Raw genomic sequence first — 18,498 nt, forward strand, 5'->3', positions numbered from 1 at the left:
TACTTACATGCAAAGGCAAGAGTGGTGGGGCTATCTGTGCTATATAAATAAAAAATAATTCTAAAGCAAATGAATCATCCAGCACTGTTAAAAAGGGACACATTTTTTTATGTTTTGGAGACTAACATGCAGCTCAAGCTCTGTTATTATCTAATGGGCATTATGCACTACCTAACAGACAAAAATAAGTCTAAGATCCCCTAATTCACTGTACATTGTTCTTAGTGGCAAGAACATTCTTCCTCTCTCACATTACCAAGAACACCAGTTTCACAAAGGAAAGTAAGTAATGAGTTATTTTGAACAGCAGGTGAGGACAGTGTTTGCCTTTATTCTCTCTTGCACCAGAATCTCTTTTACACCAACTTGGGAGATTACAAAGTCCTAAAACCAGCACTTCATCAGATGTTGAACAACCTTAATGAACATGAAAATCAAACCCATTACTTGAAAGAGGCTATGATAAAGTTGTCTGGCTGCAAATAACCCACATACAGGTGCTTCTCTCACTGGGAGACAGAAGAGAGACATCAAAGTAACTAGAAAGGAAAATTACTCCATTAGCTGCAGAAGTCAGGGAAAACCACTTATCAGTAAGATGTCACCATGTGCTTGGAAGAAGGGAAAGCCTCTCCCTGCTCCACAGCTGATTTTGTAGAGGGAAGGGAAGCAAAGGGAAGGTTTTTAGAAGCTTCTTCAGAAGATTCTTCTTTAGAAGCTTCATTGTTGATTGTCTGAAGGATCTACTTTGCAAGATAGCACACTGAGCAGACAGACGCAGATAAAGATGCCTGAAGAGACAGGCAAAAGATAAAAGCCGAGAAAATATCACCATATAAAATTTAGAGGGTGGGCAAAACTCAAAAGGGAGAAAAAGGAAAAGAAAAAAAAAATCAAAATCACAAAATAAGCAACACTCCAAACTCAAAACAGATGCTTCTAATAGGAATCTATGCTGCCAATACAGTACAAGTCTGAGCGTACAAGAAATTGCAAAACAGAAAGCAAGGGGATATTTTTTCTTTTAATTCGTGCTTGTTTATCACATGCTCTTGTTTTAATTCTGAAAAAGGAAACTCTCTGGCTGAAAAGAAGGCTCAGCCTTTCTCTGCTGTCACCACTTACCTTCTCAGCTCCCACTCCTGCTACTGGAGGTTTTTCACTTTTTCTGTTAACATTTTCTCTCTCAACAAGCAGCAGCATCCAGAGTGCATTACTGGGGGATGGTAGGATTTGGAGGATGGCACTGGGGAGAAAAAAGTGACAGTGACACCCAAATCCCACAATGGTCTCAGAGGAGTATTTCCACCAAAAATGCATACAGGCATTGAACACTCAGAGATCCCTAAAGAACAAAGGTGCTAATTTCAGTTGCACTGAAATGTTTCATGGATGTACCAGGGCATAGAGGAAGCAACCTTCAGTAACTTTAGCTGTGTTTTAGTAACCCCATGTAGCACAGCACCTCTGAGGCATCACTGTTTTCTGTGTGTTTATAGCACCAAGCCTGTCACTGGTGATGGTTCAGCACCCTGATTCACAACTTTGATCAACCTACAGAAGTCAAAGGGCATTTGGTCCTGCAGGGTCCTCTAGGCTGCATGTCCCCAGCTTCTGTCCCTGTAAACTCTCTGACTCTGACCTTGGAAAATATGCAGCACTCTTCTCTTGTGCCAGTTTCCTAGCTGTGGGGGTGGCCTGAGGCTGTGGTTTGTACTATGTGAGTGATATTCTCCATACTTAAAAAGGACAAGCATTTAATGGACCATCTGCCTATGATCTTTCCATGGTCTGCTGTGTTCCTGGCAAAACAGTGTCTCTCACTATGTTTTTAGCTCACTTTCCCTCAGATTCAAGTATGATGTCAAAACCTTGACGCAATAAGATGTGCTGTAAATGTCTGCAAACTGAAGAAGGCATTACACATATTTCTGAAATTGTAGCAGCTATTGTTTTGCAACCTCAAATTGATGTGGCAGATGGAGGAAGGGAAAGCAGGTTACATGCCTGCAGTGTTAGTGTACTGACAGGCTTTGCCCTGCCAACTAGCTCAATGTCTTGCCATGTCTGCATTAGGGTGGTTTCTAAGAGAATGTGATATTGCAGTTTAGACTGCAATTATGAGAGCTTCTCATGTCAGAAGAGTATTTTAAAGCACAGGTTTAGCTGCAGGCATCAGCTCTTTGGTTAGAAAATAATTATTTTGTAAGAGGCAAAATATTCATTATTTACATGCAGAGAAAACAGTAGGCCTTGATCTGAATCTCCTAATAAGAAGCACCTTCAAAAATCCCATTGTTTGTTATAATCATGTTACTTATCACTCTGTGACTTTAAACAAATAAAATTCAAATAATGATTTCTCACTTTTATTTGTCTCCAAATTCATGTTTCCATTTAATATTTTATGATTTCACATGCTCTTCCATCCTGAGCTTTCACTCCTGCATGCACAAGACTGGGTGTCTTAGTTTCATTAACTACATCCTAAAATCAGAGCTAGGAACTTAGGAAGCTAGATGTTGAGTTGCTCTGCAGTTGCTCTGCTCCTTGAGGACTGTCCTAGGAGTCCTGAATCATTTACTCTGAACAGTCAGAACTCAATGTTCTTTGCAATCCTACTATCAATACTGGACTAGATTTAAAGAAACAGCATGTAAGAGAAGCATAGTTTACTACTAGAGCCAATTTTTAATGTAACGTATGCATGACCCATGGATCTAGATCTATGTTTCATTGCAGGTTGTGCATAAAATAGTTTCTATAGTATCTTAATTAGAAATTATATTTGCCACTATACAGCAGCAATTATTTTGTCAAACATTTTTATTTCAAAAGCAGGTATAAGATAACTGAGGACACCCTAGACAAGTCTATGTACAGCTAATTTAGAGAAGAAGAAAATTTTTTTTTTGTCCCACCTTGAATTTCTGCTTCCCCAAAATCAGATTCTTTCCAGAGTCCTTGATTGGAGTGATTTCCCATTGGAATGGGCTGCCCAGGAAGGTGGTGGAGGCACCGTCCCTGGGGGTCTTCAAGAAAAGACTGGATGAGGCACTTAGTGCCATGGTCTAGTTGATTGGTTAGGGCTGGGTGATAGGTTGGACTAGATGATCTTGGAGGTCTCTTCCAACCTGGTTGATTCTATGGTTCTATGATTCTATGATTCTCTTCATCCCAGAACTGTGAAGCCTGCCCTCATTCATGAGTTCCAAGTACTATCAGGAAGGTGGTGCATGTCCCTGTCAAAAACATGGGAAGTCAGGCACAATGGTGCAGCAGCAGGGCTAGGAAAGCTTTTGAGGATCTTTGGATGCATGTCCTGGAGGGATGCGTATTTCCTGGGGAATGTTCTCATTCCATACCCCTATGGTTTAAAGAGAGAAGTTGAGATGTCCAGATGGAGACAAGCGGTGTCCCCCAGAGATCTGTACTGAGACTAGTGCAGCTCAACATCTTTATCAATTACATGGAGAGACTGAGTGCACTCTCAGTGGATTTGCAGATGATACCAAGCAGAGTGGTGCAATTGATAAGACTGAAGGACAGGATGCCATTCAGAGGGACCTGGACAGACTGGAGAGGTGGGCTGATTTGAATCTCAGGAGATTCAATAAGGCAGAGTGTAAGGTCCTGCACCTAGGTTGGGGCAATCCTTGGTATCAGTACAGGCTGGGGCATGATATTGAGAGAAGCCTTGCAGAACAGGACTTGCATGTACTGGTGGGTGAGAAGCTGGGTATAAGACAACAATGCACACTTGCTGCCCAGAAGGCAAATCACGTCCTTGACTGCATTAAAAGAAGCATAGCCAGCAGATGAGAGAGGTGATTCTGCCTCTTTATTCTGCTCTGGTGAAACCTCACTGGAAGTACTGTGTCCAGCTATGGGACCCCCAACACAGGAGGGACATGGATCTGCTGGAGTGGGTCCAGAGAAGGGCTACAAAGATGATCAGAGGGCTGGAACACTTCTCATATGAAGAGAGGTTGTAAGAATTTGGGATCTACAATTTGGAGAGAGAAGGCTCCAGGAAGATCTTTTAGTTACATTTCAATATCTGAAGGGGACCTACAGGAAGGCTGGGGAAGGACTGATTAGAAAGCCTTGTAGTAATAGGGTGAGGGACAAAGTTTTTGAACTGGAGCAGGGTAGATTTAGGTTGGGCATAAGAAGGAAGTTCTTTATAATGACAATGGTAAAATACTGAAACAGGTTGCCCAGGGATGTGGTTGAGGCCCTGTCCTAGGAGATGTTCAAGATCAGATTTGATACAGCCATGGTTAACCTGATCTAATCAGAGGTGTTCCTGCTTATTGCCATGGGATTGGACAAGATGACTTTTGGAAGTCCCTTCCAAACCAGTGCAATCTGTAAACCTATGAGATGCAAGGGCCTGAAAGAGAGCAGTCTATTCAGATCTGGAAAAACAAAGGATCAGATCTTCAAGGCATTTCAAGGTATGTGCTCAGTACCCACTTTCCAGTGTAGATATGCCCAGAGAGATCAAAACCATAGTATGCAAGTGTTCACTTTAGCTCCAAACCTCGATGTTACACCTCCCTGTACAGTCCAGAACAAGGACCTGCAAGCTTTATGATGAATGTGATGAGGCTTCTTCTCTGAGCTGATAAGATTTTTCCTGCTTTTGATGGTGAAACCAGTGTTAACAGTTGAAGGGACTCCACATCACATCCTGACATACATACGTCAGCATATCCACACAGGAGCTGTGGGATGGAGGAACTGAAATTGTTGCAGTTGTTCTGCTGCATTTTGGATGTAGCAGGACTCCCTGTACTTTTTTGACCTGCACCTGAAGTCATCAGATAATTTAACTGATACATGTTTTTCATGAGATGATTTGAACTAGAATTACCAAGAAGCCTGTGCTTGCCTGGGGCACAAATGATTGGGATTTAGTAGGTACATCTGCACAACTGAAGGACTCATTGCCTTCCTGCCTGCTTGCCCTAGCTGCAAACTCACAACTACTGTTTGCTCCAGCATTTCTAGATCTCTGCTGCTGCTCCACACAATCTGACAAAAAAGCTGACAAATTCATCATGGGACCAAGGTGCAGGCATTTCATCCAAGGTAGTAATATACCATTGCCTCTCTCCAGTCGCTAGTACTTCTCTCATAATGCTGTTGCCTTCATTGATCCTTTTCATGTCTTGTCTGTCCTTTCATCTGTATCATTGTCAGCCTTCAGTGACATGGTATCAACCTCATAAAGACAGTGCATCAGCTGACTCTGACCTTTCTTGATGTATCCTTTGTACTTGTTAGGGATCTAAAACTTCAAACTGAGCATACATTCATCAGTTTTCTCACGCTTGAGGCGATACTAGCAAGTGCAATGGCACCAGCCAAGGGGTAGCTGGACAATTACAGGGAAGCAATTAGCCCTAACTCTGATCTCTTGGAAACGCTACTTCTTTTTGCACTGTGTGACATTTAGCTCCTTTGTGTGTGTTTTGAAGATGTCCTCCTAAAAAAAAAAAAAAAAAAAAAGCCTCTGGGATTAAAGCATCCTGGTTTTGCAGACCTCCAGCTGCTGTACTGCCACTGCAAATCAGTAGGTCACACTTCTTTATTCCCACATGTCAACTCAGCAGTAACAAAGGAGCCAAATGGAGCTTTTGTAGTTATTTGCTTTCTGCAGTCTAATACCTGCCAAGTGTTTGACCACAGTTCTTTGGCTTGTTTCCGCAGCCTCCAGGATCCTGATCTGGCTTGCATTCGGATATTAGTTGAGCCTATGACAGCTTAACTGCCTCGGGTGCTATAGGCAATGTGCATTTGGTTCACTTAGGCCATAGGCATAGTACATTCAGGCCAGGATGTCCAGCTCTAAATAGGTCTTGGGAGAAAAGGGAATTAATTTGGGCATTGGCTTGGTATTGCAGGAATACATAATAGCCCTTTTAAAATTTCTGTTTTCCTTTCCTGCACAACAGTGATTTCATTTAGGGACATTTATAAAAACACTGGCATATCTGAAAGTACTTTTGAAAACAAGGAAACCTAACTGAGACAGTTTAAAAGGCACACCAATGCACCTTAAGTATTGAATTCTGAGAGAGTAATTTTTTTTTAATTGAATTTTAGTAGTTTCCAAATCAGTGGAGCACACTGCACACAGAAATATGAAAGAGAGAAAGAGCAAGAATAGACTTTTTATGCTGCATCCACAGCAGCCCTTTAGTTTGGATCACGAGTGTGCAGTTCTCCATCACACTCACTTTAGTTTGCATCACAAAGCATGGATCAGACTTCTCTTGAATGAAGCTTAATTGGAAGCTGCACGCCAAGAGTGCACCTAAAGCACTTCCACTCAAGATATATATTCAGTATGGGGGATCAGAGCAGAGCAGGTCCAAAGCAAAACAACTCCACCACTCTGAAATGTGTCTTGCATGAAGGTCCTTGGTATCAACTGTTTCACACTGTGCAGTATCTCCTAGAGTAGTAGAAGCAGTCCACCCCATTTCAGAATGCAAAAACAGCACATGACAACTTCTTCTGTTAAACTGGAAAGCTAAGAGTGTAAAATGATCAGTGCAGGAGTAATCCTTAGCATTTGTTTAGTGCCTGTGGGAGTATATAGCTGGCTGACTATTGGCATTCCAGTATTACTGTTACCATGTATTACAGTAGCACCCACAGACCTTTGACAGGGATTAGGCCACTACCACAGGCACGGCTTAGACTTAATAAAGTCGTTCCTACTCCACAAACCTGAAGAGAAAGAAATATACTGCGCTATACTCTATCTGTAAAAAGAGCAAGACGAAGAGGTTACTGCTGTAGCTAATCAATTCTCCAGATTAGGAGGGATCACAAGTGTAAAAATTACTTTGGTCTGATCTTCATCCAGATCTGAGCTCACCACTAAACTGCAAATAATCTGGCACAATTAGCTCATCTCAGTGGGGGCCAGTCCTGAGAATGAAGAAATGCTGGAGGTTGGGAGCAAGGTGGGACAGCCCAACTTGGCCCAGAAACCTTATGCAGCATCTCTCTGCCAGCTGCTGGCTCTGAAAGCCTCTGTCAGAAGACCTGTTTCCTCTCCAGCACTAAATCCACCCCTGACAGCAACTGAATGTCTTTGATTTGTGTGAATAAATTTTAAAATGTCCTATGATTATAGCTTCATAATTTTCTGGAAGCAGATGGCAGGCACAGCTGACATTGACAGTAGCTGTATGTGCAAATAGGAGTTGGCAGAGAGGAAGGGGGAGATATGGGGGCTTATGAAAACTTATGAGAAGGAGCTCTTATTTTGAACACACAACCAAATGATGACAACAGGTAGGGAGGATTCAATTACTACTTGGAGGAAAAAAAAAAGCAACTCTGCTCTGTGAATATAGCACAGTGTGGGACACAGAGGGTCATGGAGAGAGGAAGAAACACATTAATACATTCAACTGCGCTTGACACATGGGAGTGTCACTCTGCTCTCCTAGGACATAAACTGCAGAAGGTATTTCAGAAACTAACACTGAGTGCTTGGATAAATGCACACATTAAGACCCAGCTCCCTGCTGGGCGTCTCCTTACTTCTGGGCCAGGTGATATAGTTCACTAATCTGAGATAAAGCTCTTATTTTCTAAACTATGTCAGAAAACAAAGTAGCTGGCACTTGTCAGCTGATCCTGCCAATGCTTTAACAGACCATTACACTCTCACTGCAATCCTTGAGGTGATGCTTATACTCCATTAAAATGCAAGTGGGAATGTGAAACCCTCATAGTGCTAAGCGAAGTTCTTACACTGTCTCTTCAGAATTCTTCCATTTTCACTTCAGGCAGCAAGGAGGGATGATTCTCCCTCCTTCCACCAACTAAAGAGTTAAGCTATAGAGAGGAAATCTCAAGGAAGACACCCAGTGCATCTTTTTCCTCTCCCCTCCCCCAGCTCTTTTTAAAACATGGCATACATCAAAGTGAAAAACGACATGCAGTGCCCTGAAGCTCTCTGCAGCATGCTTTCAGGTTTCGTAAATTTCATTTTCTACCTTATGATGATTACGTGAGAGAGGATGAAATGCTTGCTTTGAGGTTCATCTTAGACAGACACGTAATAAACGGTGTGGCTTCCCACTGCAATGGAACAAATTCTTTTGTAGATGGGCGGGTGGGGTGGGGGGGAATATGTGGCTTAGTTTATATATGAGCACTTGGATATGGGTGGAGATGCCATATGGGGAGTATTTGGAGAAGTAGAAAGAGTGAGAAAGAGAAGAAAAAGAAGGATTTGTCACTTAGCCTGTGAAGTACTCACTTTTCCTTTGCATACAGTCCACCCTGGTTGAAAATCAGTTTCTCAGTCCCCTCTGAACTGCAGCTGCCCATAAACACACACATCTCAGAGCTCTTGACTTGATGCCAGCTGGATCTGACTTCATTCACCACCACTCTTAAAGCCTAGCCATCCAGGCATTTCTTAATTCAGTAAATTGTCCAACCCCCAGGACTTGAGCAGCCACTTTCTCCAAGAGGATGCTGTGGGAAACAGTGTCAAAGTCTTTACTGAAGTCCGGATAAACAACATCCACAGCCTTTCCTTCATTCACTAAGTGGGTCATCTTGTCACAGAAGGAGATCAGGTTTGTTAAGCAGGACCTACCCTTCATGAACCCATGCTGACTGGGCCTGATCACTTGGCTGCTCTGCATATGCTGCATAATGGCACTCAAGATGACCTGCTCCTTAACTTTTCCTGGCACTGAGGTCAGACGGACAGGTCTGTAGCTCTCCAGATCTTCCTTCCAGTCATTCTTGTAGATGGGTGTCATATTTGCCAATCTCCAGTCAGCTGGAACCTCCCCAGTTGGCCAGGACTGCTGGTAAATGATGGAGAATGGCTTGGTGAGCACTTCTGCCAGCTCCCTCAGTACTTTCAGATGTATGCCATCTGGCCCCATGGACTTATGTATGCATAGGTAGTGCAGCAGGTCACTAACACCTACACTTGGACAACAGGGGGCCCATTCTGCTCCCCATCCCTACCTTTCAGCTTAGGGGTCTGGGTATCTAGCAAACAACTTGTTTTACCACTAATGGCTGAGGCAAAGAAGGTATTGAGTATCAGCCTTTTCCTTATCCTTAACCATTATGTTCCCCTCTGAATCCACCAAAGGTCAAAGACTATCCTTAGTCCTCCTTTTTGTTGCCAACGTATTTGTAGAGGGATTTCCTGTTCTCTTTAACAGCTGAAGACAAATTAATTTCCAGCTGGCCTTTGGCCCTTCTAATTTTCTCCCTCTATAGTCTCATGAAAATCTTGTCCTTCTGAGTGGCCTGCCTCTTCTTCCAATGACCATAGACTATCCTCTTCTCCCTAAGCAGCAACCAAAGCTTTGTATTTAGCCAGGCTGGCCTTCTTCCCCACCAGCTTGTCTTTTGGCATGTGGGGACAGCCTGTTCCTCCACGTTTAAGATTTGAATGCAGTCCAGCCTTCCTGGGCTCCTTGGCCTCTGTCCACCTGTTTCCAAAGCAGGCCAAAGTCTCATGTGGCAGTTCTGCTGAGCCTTCTCTTTACTTCTCTTTGTTGTTTTATGATCACTGTGCCCAAGATGGCCCCTAATCATTCATTGCCCATGAATCCTTCTCTGTTTGCAGACCTCTGCTATCTGAAGAAGCAATTTTATCAGCCCTCTGATCAGTAGATTTTTTACTATACCTGTCATACTTAGCTCATAAACATTTTGCTTTTCAATGTCCTTGTTTGAGATAGGACCACGATTTTCCTACAAGAACAGTCTGGTCAGTACAACTGCTATGTGAATGTGTTTTGCATTGCAAATTACATGGAAATTACCTGAGCTGAAGCAGCTTAATAAACTAAGCTTTAAGTGTAAGTACTATCTTTACAAATAGACTCTCCAAGTGCAAGCATGGATGTGGTCTAGGCAGTCCTGAGAAGTGGTGGAGGCAGAGTCATTTAGGGAATCCAGACCTAAGCACAGTTACCGTATTAAAAATGTGCATTTGCATTTCCTGCTGTACTGACCTCTGCAAGCCTTTACAGGTGCAGAAAGCCTTTCAAGAGTTTACAGCTCAGCCAACATGAATGTTGTAATGTGCACATCTGCCTCCTCCTTTGCTTTCAACGACAACTTCATCAGTGAACTCTTGTGGGAATGCAATGTGAGAGGGAATAATAATGGGCAGTCTGACCATTTTGACCTTGATTCCCGCAGCTTCAGGATGCCTCCCACAAGGGAGGAAAGACAGTGGGACACCTGGTTAATGAGAAAAACAGGGTGTGGTGTATATAAAAGACTACGTTGTTCTTGCCTAGATTATACTAATGTGTAGGTGTGTGGTCTACACTCTAGAAAATACAAATGGAGTCAGAATGAACAATAAAGGTCTCTGGTGGGATTGACACAGAATCATGTGGAGTCCAAGTGTCGTCCCTTCTGACAAACTCTAACGCTTTCTCTTCGAGTTTCAGAATTGCATTTGTCCTCTTTTCCAAAGATTTTACTTAAGACATATTGCAAGTAAATGTGGTGGGAAGAGAAAACAACCATAGAAGCTAATGCTCTACCTTTTCCACTCTGTCTCAAAGTCCGTCTATTCTACCTAGGCAAAGCAGCCTGTATTTCTCCTGGTTCACTTCAGGAATGTAGGCTGGCCTTCTATTCATGTGCAAAACAAGTTTGCTAAGGTAGTATTAGAACACATGTCCTTGGTTTATCAGGAGAATCTAATTCTGAAAGCTCAAGTGTTACAAAAGCAGTAAATCTTTCATACAAAAATCGAACAGTATGCAGCCTAGTTAGAAAGGCAAAGTCTTATTCTGGTTAGTACGAGTGTCTACAAATAACAGTCATGTTCTCTTTATTCTGACACCTTATTAGAGTTACAGTAGAATATGACAGAACAGCCACTAGTGGTGTTCCCCAGGGGTCAGTGCTGGGCCCGGTCCTGTTCAATATCTTTGTTGATGATCTGGATGAGGGGATTGAGTCCTGCATCAGTAAATTTGCAGATGACACCATGCTAGGAGCAGATGTTGATCTGTTGAAAGGTAGAAGAGCCCTGCAGAGGGACCTGGACAGGATGGATGGGTGGGCAGAGGCCAACGGGATGAGATTTAACAAGGCCAAGTGCAGGATTCTGCACTTTGGCCACAACAACCCCAAGCAGCGCTACAGGCTGGGGACAGAGTGGCTGGAGAGCAGCCAGGAAGAAAGGGATCTGGGGGTAGATAGTAGGCTGAAGATGAGCCAGCAGTGTGCCCAGGTGGCCAAGAGAGCCAATGGCATCCTGGCCTGTATCTGGAACAGTGTGGCCAGTAGGACAAGGGAGGTTATTCTACCCCTGTACTCAGCACTGCTCAAGCTACACCTTGAGTACTGTGTTCAGTTCTGGGCTCCTCAATTCAACAGAGATGTTGAGGTGCTGGAACATGTCCAGAGAAGGGCAACAAGGCTGGTGAAGGGCCTGGAACACAAACCCTATGAGGAGAGGCTGAGAGAGCTGTGGTTGTTTAGCCTGAAGAAGAGAAGGCTAGGCTCAGGTTAGACCTCACTGCTGTCTACAACTACCTGAAGGGACACTGTAGCCAGGTGGGGGGTGGCCTCTTCTGCCAGGCAACCAGCAACAGAACAAGGAGACACAGTCTCAAGTTGTGCTGGGGGAGGTATAGGCTGGATGTTAGGAGGAAGTTCTTGCCAGAGAGAGTGATTGGCATTGGAATGGGCTGCCCAGGGAGGTGGTGGAGTCACCATCCCTGGAGGTGCTCAAGAAAAGCCTGGATGAGGCATTTAGTGCCATGGTCTAGTTGACTGGCTAGGGCTGGGTGCTAGGTTGGACTGGATGATGTTGGAGGTCTCTTCCAACCTGGTTGATTCTATGATTCTATGATTCTTTTCCTCTTCATGTCTCTGTCACAATGGAATAGCAGTATTGTGGGAGAATACATGAGCTGGTAAACATGAGAGCTCATGCTGGGAAGTGTCCTTGAGCCCACTTCTGGATCAGGAAGCAAAGCTGTAAATAATGAGCAATCCACACACAGCTGCAGGGGGCTGAGCCTGCCAGCCCCCTGGGGTGGACACTACAGGTTGTTTTGACACAGGGCAACCTATCTGCACCTAACACATAACTCTGAGCCAATCTGTACTGTCCACTTGTGCCAGCCCCAAACTGATTGTGCACGCCTTTCCTGAGTACTATATAAGCCTTGCACTGCCCTAATAAAGGTGTACTGCATTGCTAGCTGCTGAGTCGACTTGTCAGTACCCCGATCCCACCTTCACCAGCTTCCTGCAGACTGCACAGTACTACTACTTTTTTCATGCATTCCCTATGCATTGTATAAGATAATGCATATTAATGGGATGTAAATAATGTCTAACAACTTCATTTTTCATTGAAGGAGTATCTGCCTTGAACAATTTACACTAGTGAGTAGAGTGGAAGCTCTTATCTAAAATTTAATGTCAGGAATAAATGAATAAACAAGACAACTTTTTTTACAAGCAGAAGAGCAGCACCTTCAACACAGAGAAATGTCAGGTGACAGATGACACTATACACATATGAGCCAGCAGTGTGCCCAGGTGGCCAAGAGAGCCAGTGGCATCCTGACCTGCATCAGGAATGGTGTGGCCAGCAGGAGCAGGGAGGTCATTCTGCCCCTGTACTCTGCACTGGTTAGACCACACCTTGAGTACTGTGTTCAGTTCTGGGCCCCCCAGTTTAGGAGGGACATTGAGATGCTTGAGCATGTCCAGAGAAGGGTGACGAGGCTGGGGAGAGGCCTTGAGCATAGCCCTATGAGGAGAGGCTGAGGGAGCTGGGATTGTTTAGCCTGGAGAAGAGGAGGCTCAGGGGTGACCTCATTGCAGTCTGCAGCTACCTGAGGGGTGGTTGTGGCCAGGAGGAGGTTGCTCTCTTCTCTCAGGTGGCCAGCACCAGAACGAGAGGACACAGCCTCAGGCTGCGCCAGGAGAGATTTAGGCTGGAGGTGAGGAGAAAGTTCTTCACTGAGAGAGTCATTGGACACTGGAATGGGCTGCCCGGGGAGGTGGTGGAGTCGCCGTCCCTGGAGCTGCTCAAGGCAGGATTGGACGTGGCACTTGGTGCCATGGTCTAGCCTTGAGCTCTGTGGTAAAGGGTTGGACTTGATGATCTGTGAGGTCTCTTCCAACCCTGATGATACCGTGATACTGTGATACATGTTTTACTTACAGTATGGTTATAGCACTGATGGTGAAGTTAAACTGGTATTTGTATCTAGGATCATCAACTCACCCAACCTATGGGCAAGACAGGGCAGAAGACTTTCAGCTTCTGTGAATTTTTAATTTCCTTAGGATGTCCAAGTGCTTATCTTCTGGTTGCTCTGTCTTCTAAAATGGATCCCAGGTCTTTTTTTGGGTTACACAACTCCTTTTCACGAGATCTGCCCTGAGGCTGAACAGTTGTGAGTGGCAGTGTGTGGAAGAGTATGGGCACTTGCCTAAGACAGTGGTTACAGTCAGTGTTTTGGAATTTCACCCCTGAACAACTCCTGATAAACTAGTAATATATTTGGGAAAATTATCACAGTATCACAGTATCACAGTATCATTAGGATTGGAAGAGACCTCACAGATCATCAAGTCCAACTCTTTACCACAGAGCTCAAGGCTAGACCATGGCACCAAGTGCCACATCCAACCTTGCCTTGAAGTGCCCCAGGGACGGCGACTCCACCACCTCCCCGGGCAGCCCATTCCAGTGCCCAATGACTCTCTCAGTGAAGAACTTTCTCCTCACCTCCAGCCTAAATCTCCCCTGGCACAGCCTGAGGCTGTGTCCTCTCGTTCTGGTGCTGGCCACCTGAGAGAAGAGAGCAACCTCCTCCTGGCCACAACCACCCCTCAGGGAGTTGTAGACAGCAATAAGGTCACCCCTGAGCCTCCTCTTCTCCAGGCTAAACAATCCCAGCTCCCTCAGCCTCTCCTCATAGGGCTTGTGCTCAAGGCCTCTCACCAGCCTCGTCGCCCTTCTCTGGACACGCTCAAGCATCTCAGCGTCCCTTTTAAACTGGGGGCCCAGAACTGAACACAATACTCAAGGTGTGGTCTGACCAGTGCAGAGTACAGGGGCAGAATGACCTCCCTGCTCCTGCTGGCCACACCATTCCTGATGCAGGCCAGGATGCCACTGGCTCTCTTGGCCACCTGGGCACACTGCTGGCTCATGTTCAGGTGGGTATCAATCAGCACCCCCAGATCCCTCTCTGTCTGGCTGCTCTCCAGCCACTCCGACCCTAGCCTGTATCTCTGCATGGGGTTGTTGTAGCCAAAGTGCAGTCAACCTGGCAATTCCCAGGAGACACAAACCACTGCAACATTCTGGGGTCTTGCCCACACCTACTGAGCCTTTTTCAGAGAATCACAGAATGGTAGGGGTTGGAAAAGACCCCTGGAGATCAGCAATTCCATTTGCCCAGTTGGCATGGAGAGCGGTAGAGCAAAAACTTCAGCCAACAGCCTTGGCACTCCCACATTAACCCCATTGGGGCCCACGGATTTGTGGGTGTTCAGTTTGCCCAAACGATCTTTGACCCAGTCGTCACTGACCAAGGGGGAGTCTTCCATTCTCCAGACCCTCTCTCTTATCTCCAGGGACTGGGATTCTTGAAAGCCCATCTTTCACAGTATCACAGTATCATCAGGGTTGGAAGAGACCTCACAGATCATCAAGTCCAACCCTTTACCACAGAGCTCAAGGCTAGACCATGGCACCAAGTGCCACGTCCAATCTTGTCTTGAACATCTCCAGGGACGTTGACTCCACCCCCTCCCAGGGCAGCCCATTCCAGTATCCAGGCAGATTGACTACATCACACTCCCACAAACTTACCCAAACAAGCCACATGTGCTGACAATAGTGGAAGCAACCACAGGCTGTCTGGAAACCTACCCTATGTCCCATGTCATTGCCTGGAACACATGCCTAGAAAAGCAAGTTTACAGCAAATGGCAAGAAAGAATGGAGTCAGGGACTTGTTTCTGAAACAGCCTCATAGACACCTGGGCTAAACAGCATGGCATTGAGTGCATGTACTGTGCCCCCTATCATGCACCAGCCTCTGGGAAGATCAAACACAACAGTGGACTGCACAAAACTATGCTGAAAGCAATATGGGATAGAAGTTTTAAAAATTGCAGCAAGCCTTTAGAACGAGCCACCGGATTATAACACCAGAAGATCTGCCATGTGAGCTGGCACAGAACCACAGAATCAAAACTCCCACATACTGTAGAAGGGGATGACATCGCCACAGCACACATGAAGAATATATTAGGGAAGATGGTATGGGTTAGTCCTTCTTCAAGCAAAATGAAACACATTCACAGGACTGTTTTTGCCCAGGGGCCTGGGTGCAGCTGGTGGGTGATGTAGGGGGATGCAGGAGTGTGGTATATACTACAAGGTGATCTAGTTTTGGGTGAGAAAAGTTAATTAAATAGTTAAATACCAACGCTTGTCATGAAGTAGATGGTATAGAATAAAGAGTGGATAATGTCCTGTGCTCAGCTAGCAGGGGGTTAATTTTGTCACAAGACATAGGGAGAGGGCACATATACAACAGCCAACTGAATCAGCAAATGGGTTATTTGGCAAACTGCACAGCTGTGACCATCACCAATTTGGTAACTATTCCTCCATTTTGTCATTTAAATATGCCTCTGATGCTGAACAGAAAACTGCTTCTCTACTGTATTTATGGGTATTCTCAGGTGTTTGCAGCTATTGTGTAGCTCTGATTAATATTTCTTCCTCTCTGATACAGAAGGAGCTGCATTCTGACACTGTCTCTATTATTTTTACATCAGATTCCATAACCTCAGTGTTTAGAAAAAAAAAAGAAAAGTGTAAGCCGAAGAAGTGTTGGATATCCCTAAAATGTCAGACCATGAAAATGCTGTTGCTGTGCGTTTTATTTTCATGTCTACTCTGAATCTCACAAACGTTGTTAGTTTATTTATGGCTGCATTATTCATTTGGGATATCTCATACTTAAGAGGTAAACCTCCATCTGCACTTTTATGGTTTATGCTGCATTTGGGGTAGTTTCTGCTTCTATCTTCATATGCAAGCTCATGAGTCTCAGCTACTGTGGTGAGCTTAGAGCATGCTTTGAGTATTGTTAACAGCATTCTTTTGCAAATCTAGCAAAATCATTTATTTTTATGTGCTTTAATTTTCTTCAATGAGTTATGCTACGTTTCTGTTGACTGGACCAGGCAGTAATGGGCTTCACAGAAGACCTTGGAAATGAAAATGACATTGTACAATTGATTTCAGTCCAGCTCTGTGTGAATGATTTGTATGAATAAACTTGCCTTCCAAAGAGAGGATATTGTTATCATCTGTGTCTTTATTTCCTTTAATAGTTTTATTTTTTTTTAACCAATTAAAGGCCAGGGAATTTTAGTTTACCCTTAATGGGAAGCTACATCTATGATCTACAACTTCATTCTGCAGCAGCCTTCTCTTGAATCATGGAGTACAATCAGTACAAACACAACTCTTGGTTCGGCTTGTAAAAAATGCTGAAAACTATATCTGTGCATTTCACTAATGAAATAATTGCTTCTTCCCTCATTTTACAGTTCTCATCTTAATAACAAGCTACAGGGCATACAATTTCCAGCCTAAAGTCCTTTATAGGCTAACGGAAATAACCAGATTAATCTCAACAGTTCTGTGATGTTTCCATGACTAAAATGCTTCTTTCAATATTATATTAAGACTTTTTTTTTTTTCCCCAGATATATTCTATTGTATAGTTTCAGGTAGTAACTCACCTTCTTTATGTGAGTGTTTCAATTTATCTGAAGAGAGGAAAGTGGTCTTTGTCCAGCATCTGAAGAGTGGTTTGTGTGTATGTATGTAAAATGCCTTTTTTTCCCCTTATATTTCTGTAACAACTGTTGATGGAGGGAAAAATGAAGGAAATAATGAAACTAGAAGGTAGTTCCATCAGGTTGCTCTTCAAGAGGAGGCAAAGGCCATTGTCAAAGTATTGTGAGTGACCCTTCCAAATTCATTTATTATGATAGTCAAGACAAATACTGCAGCTTGTATCAAGCATCTGAAATGTCAGGCTAAATAAAATGATGTATTAGTAAGGCCATGGACACAATAATAAACAGAAACTGAAATACAATGGTGCCAGAGCCAGCCCAGGCTACAAAAAATGAATCTGGAGTGGAAATAGCAAGAAAGTGTATCAGATTCCACACATGGAGAAAAAAAAAAGATCCATTCTGCTCTTTAACATAAGTATCAGTGTTTCATCTGTTAGTTGTCAGTGAATGCAGTGCTACCTAGACTGTTTATCTTCAAACTGAGCTCTTGTTATCTCTACTGTAGTTTGTGAATAACCCATGAAGCCAGAGACAATGTACTATGTATTTCTATAACTACCAGTAATAGTATTCTGTGCACATATGTGATAAAGTTAATCCAGCATTTTCTGCATGAACTGCTGAAATACTCAAAAGCAAAGTAAATTCTCAGTAAGAAGTGTCCTGATAGAAAATCTTGCATTGCAGGGTCCATTTATAAGAATACGTCACCTGGTGGATGGTGTAAATACAGAAGGAACTGTGACAAAGGCATTTGTCACATTGTCAGAGCCATGTCAGATCCAACACACTGCATTTTAAAATTCAAGGTGTATAAGTCAACGAGGAATTACCACGTGCAGTATGTGATAGAAGAGATTTATGTTATTACCATTAAAAATAAAAAGTCTCTTACGATTCATATTTTGTCTTCAGATTATATCTTGACATTTTACAATGCACAATGCATTGATGACTAAGAAGGAAGAAGCAGTGAATAAAACAAAAATCACAAGGTAGTCACCAGGTAATATTCAGATGCAGAAGATGAGAGAAAGATATGCACATGAAGAGAATGAGAGGGTGCATGTCAGTGGCAGCTGCTCTTTCTGCAAACAACTACAAGCTGTGAACTTCTTTATGCAGAAGAAAACAAAACATTGCAAAGAGTGCCAAAAGAAAACATCCTGCAGAAGCTGGACCTTTGAGTGTGCTGAGGCCTCTCTTTATATGAAGCTAATTTTAGTACCTTTTACAGGGGAATATTTTTAGTTTGTGTATGGAGTTGAATTTTACTGGTTAAGTGAGTTAATGTGCAAGATAAGAAATACTACAAAATTCAGCTACTTTGGGCATTAAGGAGTTCTGTTCTGTCCGTGGAGGTTCTATTAGGGAGTCCTGTTCTGATTTCTGAGATTCTGGGACTTCTGTTAGGAACACACTGAGATTCTCTTATAGACACGCTGTGATGCTGGCAATTCTGCAATGCTGTAATAAAAGACTTCTGAGATTCTCTATTCTCTGCATTTCTGAAAGTCTGTAGCAGCAATGAGATTCCATTCATCACAAATGGCCTCTGAACCAGGGATCACAACAGGAGACTCAGTTTACAACATGTGTCCA

General features: G+C 43.7%; 1 long non-coding RNA gene across 1 annotated transcript in view; it reads right to left on the reverse strand.

Annotated features, from left to right (window-relative positions):
- Positions 1-307: 307 nt before the first annotated feature.
- LOC135173555 (uncharacterized) overlaps positions 308-18,498 on the reverse strand; it is a 56,435-nt gene continuing 38,244 nt past the window's right edge. The window contains exons 2-3 of the long non-coding RNA XR_010301373.1: positions 1,126-1,246; positions 308-763 (exon numbers count right to left, since the gene is read on the reverse strand). This is a non-coding gene — a long non-coding RNA (uncharacterized LOC135173555). The remainder of the gene's footprint in view (positions 764-1,125; positions 1,247-18,498) is intronic.

This window comes from Pogoniulus pusillus, chromosome Z, assembly GCF_015220805.1.
Source record: "Pogoniulus pusillus isolate bPogPus1 chromosome Z, bPogPus1.pri, whole genome shotgun sequence".
NCBI lineage: Eukaryota > Metazoa > Chordata > Aves > Piciformes > Lybiidae > Pogoniulus > Pogoniulus pusillus.